The sequence below is a fragment of the Apium graveolens genome, chromosome 6, assembly GCF_009905375.1.
Source record: "Apium graveolens cultivar Ventura chromosome 6, ASM990537v1, whole genome shotgun sequence".
NCBI lineage: Eukaryota > Viridiplantae > Streptophyta > Magnoliopsida > Apiales > Apiaceae > Apium > Apium graveolens.
This window is the reverse complement of record NC_133652.1, coordinates 272,577,216-272,588,496: the sequence shown is the minus strand read 5'-3', so window position 1 is coordinate 272,588,496 and position 11,281 is coordinate 272,577,216. Positions and strand designations below refer to the sequence as shown.

At 36.3% G+C, this 11,281-nt stretch overlaps 1 non-coding gene across 1 annotated transcript; it reads right to left on the bottom strand.

The window, feature by feature from the left end:
* Nucleotides 1-6,153: 6,153 nt before the first annotated feature.
* On the bottom strand, nt 6,154-6,260 carry LOC141669875 (small nucleolar RNA R71). The gene has a single exon (XR_012554122.1). It is a non-coding gene; the product is annotated as a small nucleolar RNA R71 (small nucleolar RNA).
* Nucleotides 6,261-11,281: the final 5,021 nt, after the last annotated feature.

The following is an 11,281-nucleotide window of genomic DNA, read 5'->3' as shown; positions in this document are numbered from 1 at the left end:
AAAATATATCTCATTGAGAGCTCTTGAATTCACAAGAATCAAGAGTTTCCCTTTGGAGATCACATAAGAACTACACATGCATCCATGGAACTTCAACTTCCAAGTCACAAAACTCTTGGAAAGTATATAAGATGAATGTAGGTAGAAGATTTACACTTGGGAAGATGAAGAATGAAATGAAAAATGGAAGGGGGTAGGGGAATGATGCTTCGGCCGAGAGCAATGGTGGGGGGGGGATGAGAGAAAAATTGTGGTGTGTTAGAGTGTGGAGTGAGTGGAATGACTTCTCCCACTTCGATTTTAGTTTTATGCTTTTTGGTTGACAACATAATGAGTGGAAGTGAGAATATACAAAAATGTCCTCTAGCTAAAGTTAAGCCATTTTGCATGCAAGGCTAATGTGGTAATTTAGTAATCAACAAATGAGTTAGTGGGGTTGGAAAGGTCTTCTTTGCCCTTTTGAGAGAATAGAAGGGTGATTTGCATGCAAGGTATTTTATGTAATTTGCTAATTATAACAAATAAAATTTGTAAAGATTTATTTTTTTATAAAATAAAATACAAGTTCAAAAATTATAAAATTTATACCATAAAATAACTTGGATTTTTAGAAATTTTATAAAATCACTTTCGAAATTTGTGAACAAAAAAATTTTTAAAAGAAAATTTCTCCAAGGTTTAGAATATTCCTTATAAATCAAAAATAAGGGAAATAAATAAACTCTGGCTTTGAAAAATCATATACTACATAAAGCAAATTTAAAATGCAGAAATTTTCATTCACACAAGGTACAACCATTAAGTATATTTACTTTCGGCTTTAATATCACATAAAATCCACAGATAATATTACATAAAATGCCGGTCGTAACAAATTTTAGAGGGATTATATTACGTTACAATCATAATCATATTATAAAGAGATTCTTCCTTTTAAATTAAATATTTCAAATCAATAATCGATAATCAGATGATTCCCAGATCGGGTGGAGCATTGTCAAGAGGCGTCACTTAATAACCCTTTCTTACAGATAGAAATCTGTTGTTGACAGAATCATCCTTTCTCTCAATATTGAAAATTCATATTCAATTACGTGTTTCATAAACACAAGAATCTCATGATCGTATTCATAATATTTATTGTTAAGACAAGAAATGATTCATATTCTAGATTTTCTAGAGCAAGCCATATATTGATTTAAGTTCACCTAAATCTATCATCGCATGGTAAACATAGGCATATATCTCATATATAAAATTAAATAAACAAGTAAATATAAAGTGCAATAAAGTAAATGTTTTTAGTTATGGCCCTATCCTATGTGATCTCTATCAAGCTCATGATAAAAATCATGGTCAATCTAATATGGTGATGGAAATAAATACAACTACTAATTACATAAGTCTTCTTCTTTGTTTAGACTTCTTGTATGCCTCGTCTTCTTCTTTGTATCACCTCCATTGGATAGCCTTCTTGAGTCTTCAATTACATTACATGATTGAAAGTAAAACTAATCTAGTGAACTTACAAGAATAACTCGAGTAACATTCGAGATTTATGATTACAAAGATTGACGACATGCAAGTCGTATTTAAAACCAAAACCAAAACCATTACACTAAGGTCGAAAGGCCATAACCATCCACCATGCTCATACAACACATAAAAGCATGTTAAAACACATAATCTGATCTTAACATATCATATTATCCATGATCTAATCATAAAAAGAAAATATGACAAAAATCAGAAAAATCAGAATCAAATCAGAAAAACAATAATCGCTGTTTACGGGCAGTAAACGATGTCAAACACCTTACAGACGAGTCGTTGATAGCTTTTGCTATCAATTTTGTTCAGACGCTCGTTTACCTATGGAATAAGGTGTTCCTTTGCGTAAATCGGACATCAGACCCAGATTTCAGCAAATCTGCAGCAGTCAATTTAGAATCCGTATCTAATATGATTCTCATAATTAGAACAAACATAAATCATGTATATATCAGTATATATACAGATTACATAATCATCTTATGATTATACAACTCACATGAATATCATATATTCAAAACCCTACATATATAAGCATATTATATCAACATCAAATCATGGCGAATCACGTACATGCTCATATATCCAAAACAGTTAAACACATAAACGAATTAAAAACTTTTCGCAAGTAGCTCTGATGCCATTGAAGGGTTTTTAGCACATAAACGCAGCTAAAACATAAATTTAAATCTTAAAAAAAAAATGAAACCCTCCGCAGGATCCATGCGAAAAATAATATTTAATTCGTAGTTCAATATGTTTACCTTAAGAAGCTTTACGTTAATGGAAAGATGGAGGTCTTTAATGGCGATCCAAAAAGATGAACGGAGATCCTTAGCAGCTGCTCCTCAAGTATGAAGCACTCCACCGGTATCCACCAAGAAAATAATGTAATGAAGGAGGAGGAGAGAATTAGGGTTTTGTAAATCTTTTTGGTTGAGGCAAAAATAGGGTATATAAGAGTATATTTATAGGCAAAATTTTCAGCTGAAAATTTTCCCATAAATATTATTATTATTAACCCTTTTATTCTCACTAATAATTAAAACACCTTTTAATTATTAATCCTTTTTCTAAACTCTTTAGAAATAATTCTCTCACTTGATTTAATTTCCAAAAATTAAATTCTTAATTAATAATATTAAGAACCTTTTCTTAATTAATTTATAATCAATTAAATCTCATTTAATCAATTATTAAATTTGCCAATTAATTATTTATTTCATAAGTAAATAATTATCAGCCATTATTAATTAATTCCTCCACCATTAAATCATTCTCTTTTATGGTGTGACCCTGTAGGTTCAATATTAAGCCGGTAGTAGTAATAAAAAAATAATAAAACTATTTTATCATTATTTATATAAATTCTCTAATTCATTAAATATGATTAATTAATTAATTATATTTATTCTACATCGTGAGGGATACTTCTCAGCATATAGCGACTATCCGGATAATACGAATTCACTGCTTAGAATACCAAGAACATATTCAGTGAGTAGTTACCGTACAATTAATTTCTTCTACCCTGCAATGTCACGATTAAATACAAGGCATGGAACTTGTGTCAAGCCTATCTTATTTAATCACTTACTTTCCCATTCACTATGCTTAGTTCTATTTAATGTAAATTAAAAACTCCTTTCTAATTTCATTCACTCTGGCAAGAGATTCCTGAACTAACATAAGTGGATCAGTATTGAACATTCTCTTCCTACAATCTCCCTAATTAGATGAAAGCGCCGTAGGACATGTTTGGAATTTCTATGAGACCTAGGTTCCTTGGCTTGTGCTATTGCTGCGTTGTTATCACAATACAACACAATAGGCTCTTCAATGCTAGGAACAACTCCCAACTCAGAAACAAATTTCCTCATCCAAACGGCTTCTTTTGCAGCCTCACTTGCAGCTATATATTCTGCTTTCGTTGTGGAGTCAGCCGTTGTAGACTGTTTGGAACTCTTCCAACTAATCGCACCACCATTCAGAGTAAACACGTACCCTGACATGGATTTGCTATCACTTTCTGATTGAAAACTAAAGTCAGTATAACCCTCTATTTTCTACTCAGATTCACCACCAAAAACAAGAAAAATGTCCTGAGTCCTTTGCAAGTACTTAAAGATGTTTTTCACTGCTTTCCAGTGGTCTTCACCTGGATTGGACTGATATCTGCTCGTCACACTAATTGAATAAGTAACATCAGGCCTTGTACACAATATCGCGTACATGATAGATCCTATTGCTGAAGCATAAGGAATCTTACTCATACGCTCTCTTTCCTCAGGTGTCTTAGGAGACATTTTTTCGGAAAGGGACACTCCATGGCTCATCGGTATGAGACCTCTTTTGGAGTTTTCCATGCTAAACCTTTTAAGCACTTTCTGGATGTATATACCCTGGGTTAGACCTATCATTCTTCTAGATCTATCTCTATAGATCTTCATACCGAGAATGTAGGATGCTTCTCCCAAGTCCTTCATGGTGAAGTTCTTTGATAGCCATACTTTGACTGATTGTAGCATCGATATATCATTTCCTATAAGAAGTATGTCATCCACATACAATACAATAAATGTTACCGCACTCCCACTAACCTTCTTGTAGACACATGGTTCATCTATGTTTTTGATAAAACCAAACTCTTTGATTGTCTCATCAAAACGGATGTTCCATCTATGAGAAGCTTGCCTTAAACCATATATGGTTCGCAGCAGCTTACACACTAGGTGTTCATTTCCCTTGGAAAGAAAACCCTCTGGCTGTGTCATATACACTTCCTCCTCAAGTTCCCCATTGAGGAAGGCCGTTTTCACGTCCATTTGCCAGATCTCATAGTCGTAGTAAGCAGCAATCGCAAGCATAGTATGTACCGATCTTTGCGGATTATTAATTACCAGTTAGTAATCCTACGACTAGGAACTATTTAAGTTTAGAGTTATCATCTTTTAGGTCTCATTATTATGATCTCATCACAATCCATAAAAAGCTTTACTCTAAACTGTGGTATATCTTATTTAAATATTTAAATAGATAGAGCCCGCAATAAAAATAAAACAATTCTTTTATTAATATCAATGAAATCAAAACAGATTACATAAAAGTTATTCCTAAATCCTCATACATGATTGGACTTAGGACATATCTCTTTCAAAAACAACTCCAAAAAAGAAGATCTTGTTTTCTACTTGTGATTCTTTGAAATAGTTGATACTTGGATGCTCATTTTTGATTTGTTCTTGAACCCTAGCACTCTTACATTGTTATTATCATGCTTTCATTGGAACCCATGGTGATGATGAGTTCGATTATGAAATAATCATTATCGTGGGATTCTAGCGGATTTACTATGGAATTCTTTAGTTAATTGTTTAATACCTTAGTGTGAGGTGATTGATTGATATTCTGGTCTTGGTTATGCTTATTCGTCTTATGTGTGTAGCTAACATATAAGATATCGTGTTAATCTCTATTAAAGCGACAATGAATATAGAGGTTTAGAACTTGCCATGCTAGCATAGGTTCATGTATTTGTTATGCATGATTCGTAGGTAATTTTAACCATCTTACTTGCCCTATATAATCACGATAGATAACTTGCGCATAAACCGTTATGTTTTCAATTCTTATAGACATATAAGGACTAAGCATAATTGGTGTCTATTCAACTTCGATCTCTTTTGTGGATGCTTGGTAGTAGGGTATTTTTACAACGAAAGTTGGCGTTTACTAGTTTCGTGTTGTCTGATTAATGTTATCACCATCACATGCTAAGGTTAAGAACAATGACTTTGAATAAAGTAGTAATGAAGTTAGAATCCCATGTTTGTCTCATATAAGTAATTCAACCTCAATTCTCTTAGTTAATGTTATTTAGTATAATCTCTTAGTTTAATCAAAACCCAATTTATTATTTGTCTGAGCATTGAATAATAACCATACATTGTTGCATAGGTACATAAATTGAACTTAACCTAAACCAGTCTCTGTGGGAACAAATCTGATTTATATCTTATACTACTTGCGAACGCGTATACTTGCGTGAATATTTAGCGCATGCTTTTTGCCTAACAAGTTTTTGGCACCGCTGCCAGGGACTCGGTGTTAATTTTCGGTTTATGTGATTGTCATCAGTGGTCGTTAAAGTTCACTGACTCGGACTCTTTTACTCTCACGATTTATTTGTTTGTGTTTCAGGTACTCATTACAATGGGAGATCCAGCAGCACGAACGAAAGCCTTGATGGATTTTTCTTAACCCAAGATCAATGATATTCAATCTAGCATTGTCCAGCCAGCTATCACAGCTAATACCTTTGAGGTCAAGCCGGGCATAATTCAATGGGTACAGAATTCAATCCAGTTTAGGGGTTCTCCAACGGAAGATCCCAATATGCATATTAAGGATTTCATTGAGATCTGCGACACCTTCAAGTTCAACATTGTTTCTGAAGATGCTGTGAAGCTGAGACTGTTCCCATTCTCTCTGAGGGACAAGGCTAAGAGCTGGTTACACTCTCTACCAGCTGGTTCGATTACTACTTTGGAAGATCTTGCTCATAAATTTCTTACTAAATTCTTCCCTCTGGCGAAGACAACTGCACTCAGGAATGCTATTACTCAATTTACGCAGCAAACGGGAGAATCGCTATGTGAAGCTTGGGAGCGCTACAAGGAGATGCTTAGGAAGTGTCCTCATCATGGCATGCCTGATTGGATGATCATCAATTACTTCTATAATGGGTTGGGAGCACAGTCCAGACCCATGCTCGATGCAGCATCAGGTGGAGCATTATGGGCAAAGAGCTATGAGGAAGCTTATGATCTAATTGAACTGATGGCTGCTAATGAATATCAGTATCCAACCCAGAGATGTCCACAAGGCAAGGTAGCAGGAGTTCTTGAAGTAGATACAACTATGGCTATCACTGCTCAACTAAAGGCGTTGTCTATGAAGATCGATTCTCTGGCTAACTATGGTGTTAAGAAGATAACCAGTGTTTGTGAGCTGTGTGCAGGTCCGTATGCGACGGAGCAATGCGCTATATCTAGTGACTCAGCTCAGTTTGTGAGCAACTTTCAGAGATCGCAGCAGCCGGTTCCTGCCACTTATCATCCTAACAACTGGAATCATCCTAATGTCAGTTGGAGCAACAATCAGAATATGATGCAACAACCATTCCAGGAGTTGGGAAACAAGCAATTTAATTCTCCGGGTTTTCACCAGTAATTTGCAACAAGATAACAACTCCAACAACAAACTCATGATGCAGGTCTATCTTCGAATGAAAAATCTGAATTGGAGGAGTTGAGGCTTATGTGCAAAAACCAGGCTCTTATATGCCAAAGCCAGGCTATTTCTATCAAGACTCTGGAGAACCAAATAGGGCAAATTGCTAACGCCTTATTGAATCGACCACTAGGAACGCTTCCTAGTGCTATAGAAGCCAATGCAGGCAAGAGGGAAGTCGAAGAACAGGTGAACGCCATCACCTTGAGATCTGGAAAGGTCGCAAGCCTCCTAATTCATCAAGATGAAAAGCCTAAAAAATCTCAAGTTTCAGAAAATGCAGTTGTGGTTGAAGAAGAAGTGAAGAAGGAAGCAGAGGTGGAACCAAGGAAGAAAACTGTGGAACACACTCCTCCTGAGGGTAATACAGGGGAAAAACAGGTCTATCTTCCACCTCATTTTCCTAAAAGGATGCGGAAGCAGAAGTTGGATAAGGAATTTGCTAAATTTCTGGAGGTGTTCAAGAAACTTCATATCAACATACCTTTCGCTGAAGCTCTTGAACAGATGCCTAGCTATGCGAGGTTTATGAAAGGTATTCTCTCTCAGAATGTGAAGCTCGGTGACTTAGAGACCATTGCTCTTACGGAGGAATGCAGTGCTGTGCTGCAACAAAAGTTGCCTCCGAAGCTTAAAGATCCTGGAAGCTTCACTATTCCTTGCACCATCGAAAACTTATCGTTCGACAAGTGTTTATGTGATTTAGGAGCTAGCATCAATCTGATGCCCTTATCTATCTTCAAGAAGCTTGGTTTGCTTGATCCGAAACCAACATACATGTCATTGCAACTAGCTGACCGTTCCATCGCTTATCCATGAGGTATAGTGGAGGATGTCTTGGTCAAGGTGGATAAACTCATCTTCCCTGCTGACTTTGTAATTCTTGATTTCGAGGAAGATAAGAAGATTCCCATTATCTTGGGAAGAGCATTTTTGGCTACAGGCCGAACTATGATCGATGTGCAAAAAGGAGAGCTTTCGATGAAGGTTTACGATCAAAAGGTCACTTTTAATCTGTTCAAGGAAATAAAGTTACCCAAAGCTAAAGAGGAGTGCTTTAAAGTAGAGTGGGTCAACTATGTAGTAAATTCAGAGCCTGAACAATTTCCAAAGTCAGATACCTTAGAGATATCCTTAATAGGGGAATCAGTTATTGAAGATAAAGAAGGAGCAGAGCAATTGCAGGATTTGAATGCACCTCCGTGGATGAGGAAGTTGGATATGCCATTCAATTCTCTTGGGTTAGCAGAGCTGAAAATTTCTCAGGAGCGTTTTGAACCATTTATTCAAGAAGCTCCCACACTTGAGCTCAACCGAATGCCAGATCACTTGAGTTATTCATTTTTAGGTGCACCCCATGATAAGGGGTTGAGATATATTTTTGATGATGTAGAGAGTGGCTGGACGGATCTTCCCGTGCCTACAGAGGGTTCTTCTCATGTGCAACAGGTAGTTGATGGGACTGGTGTTGGTGATGCACAGTATAGAAGATTTACTAGGCGTATGGAGGCCATGCATGTCATCCACCGATATTTTGCTGAAGATTTGACACACGCTTTCGGTACTGTTGTTCGAGACACTGGTGGCGAGGTTGATTGGCCACCTGATCCTCCACCCGATGAAGGTGATTCTCCAGCTAATTAGGTATGCCTGAAATCCTTATTATTACCTTCAATGAGGACATTGAAAATTTTAAGTTTGGGAGTAGTAGTTAAGGAACATATTTGTGTGTGTCATGTAGTTGCATATTCATGAGAGTTTAGTTCATATAGTTGCATATTTTTGCCATATAGTTTTTTTTATTTATAACTTTATTTATCATGTCATATAACTCATGCATATACCATGATCCCTTTGTGTTGCTTTACCGATTAATATTTGATATTGATGCGAGTATAGTGATAGTGTTAGAGTGATGTTGAATCTTGTTAGGTTGATATGAATGCTAGAAACACTTGTAATTTCACTAAGTCTTAGAGTATGCTTAAGGACTAGATCGTTGTCATGGTTTTATGGTTTTTGAGGTTAATCTATTGCTTATACTTAGAATGCATGATAGGCTCTTAATGATAAAAGACATGAAAAGATAAAAATTGGAGATAAAAAATTGGAATTCATTGCTAGTTGTGGCTAGGCGTCAATTGGCTAGTAGCCGGCTCGTATTGTATACGAGTAGTCTAGGGTTGAGTCAGATGGAGCGAAATACACTTGCTCGGAAATTGGAAAAAAAAATTGTGAAAAAGAAAAAAAAAGCAAAAAAAGAGATAGAAGAAAAAAATATGGTTTAATGCATAATTGACCACGAGTGGGCTCTTTGGTATTCGGGTTATTAAGTTCTTAGGAGATTTTGTGCCTAGTGACCTAAGGCTTTTATAGTCTGGGATCCGCTAACCTAACGTTCGTTAAATGGGTACCATTACATAAGTCTTTTGTGGACCTCACTCATTGCACGATCAAATAAGCATTTGTTTTATGTGTTGAATAAAAGCATGAATCCGTAATAAACTCCAATAATCTTGTAGTGTTATAAGTCATTTTGTGTCTAGAATATATTCTTCGTATAAGCGTGTGATTTCCTTAAGGATAATTAAGTTATGATGATTGATCTAGTTTCGGAGCATATCTGTTAAGCATTCGCACACACCACGTTTCTAGTTGTATGTTAGCTTGCGTAATTTAATTGATCTATAGTCGCCTAATTGCATTTGTTGATATGTCATGTGTTGGTTGGTTTAGTCATCGCGAGGGGATCGTTGCATTTTCATATTAGTTGCATTCATGCATTTTTGTTTTTTTTTTTTCATTTTGGAGTCTATTTATGCTTGAGGACAAACATCAATTCAAGTTTGGGGGTGTGATAAGTGGATGTTATATCCACTTGGAACGCTTTATTACAAGCTTAAATTGGTGTTTTGGACTCAAGTTGTTGGTATTTTGACGTGTTTTTGTATTATTGCATTTCATGTATCAGTTAAATAAAGAAAGGAGCTTTTAAAGGAAATATGATGAAAAGTAATCAGATTTGGAAGCCAAGGTCTAATTCTGACGAGTAGAACTCAAGTTATGGCCAAAATAAGATTCATCAGAATTTTCCAGAAGCCGCCCACGCGGCCGCGTAAGAATTGCACGCGACCGCGTGCCGACACGCGGTCGCGTCAGACCCGCACGCGACCTATGCTGATGCGCGGCTGATTTCGCTGATTTCGCTGAAAATGCTTTTTTTGAGGGGAATTTGATAATTTTAAGGGTACAGGTCCACTAGGGGCTTATATATACTTAAAAAAAGGGTTTTCATCATTCGGGAAGATTGGGAGATCAAGGAGAAGACCTAGAAGCACAAAACAGCTCTGAAAAAGAAGATCTTATTTTCTACTTGTGATTCTTTGAAATAGTTGATACTTGGATGCTCGTTTTTTATTTGTTCTTGAACCATAGCACTTTTATATTGTTATTATCATGCTTTCATTGGAACCCATTGTAACGCCCCCAAATTCGGGGTCAGGAATCTGGGTCATCACGCCATCCTTCACTCATGTGTAACCTGGTATTGATTCAATAATCCAACAGACCCCAATCTCATACTCACACACACAAGTTATAGCGTTAGAAACGACGTACAAAATGTAATCTTCTTTTATTATACTCCAATGTACTTTATAGGATCTCAAACAATTATTTATAACCTCTACGTGAAGTTACAATAATTACGACTGATATCTTATACCTAGCTGATACTCTAGCACACCTGAGACAAAGCTGCCAAGGATCCTCCCCATGACTGCAAGAGACTAAGTCCCACACCGGCATACTGGTTATCTGTTGTGTTGTGTCATTTAAAAGAAAGCAAGTGTGAGCTATAATGCTCAGCATAAATAATGTACAGTATGAACATGTTCGTATAATAACATCATATATTATATATATGTTTTATTCAAAAATAGTTTTCCTTGGTGTCCCACACCTTCTGACGAAAACAATTCTTTAAGGGGGTTTTTATAACCTGCGAATACCTTAATAGTAATCCCAGCACCTAGGCTTGGGTTACGGTATTGCATATCAATTCCATTTGGAAGAGTTTGGACATCTCACAGGAGCCACTGCATACGATGATCAATCGTATTACGGAAGTAACCTTCTTTACTAGTAAAAGGACGAATACCGTCATCTCTCGGGTATCACCCTGGCCGCATTCGGGCTACGTGTCCCATTTTCGGGTATACACATACTTCACAAGTTCCTGAGTACACAGAGTACCTTCGCCTGCGGTACCTTTAGTAGCCCATCCAGCACACGTAGTACCAGAGTCTACCCCTCCATTGTCCTTCAACAGAATTCTATAAATCTCGGGAACTTGAACCACATCGAAGTTCCCCAAGCGTTTTGCTTGTTGATAGAGATAGTTTATCTTTTTAAAATATAAGTGTATATATATGTATAT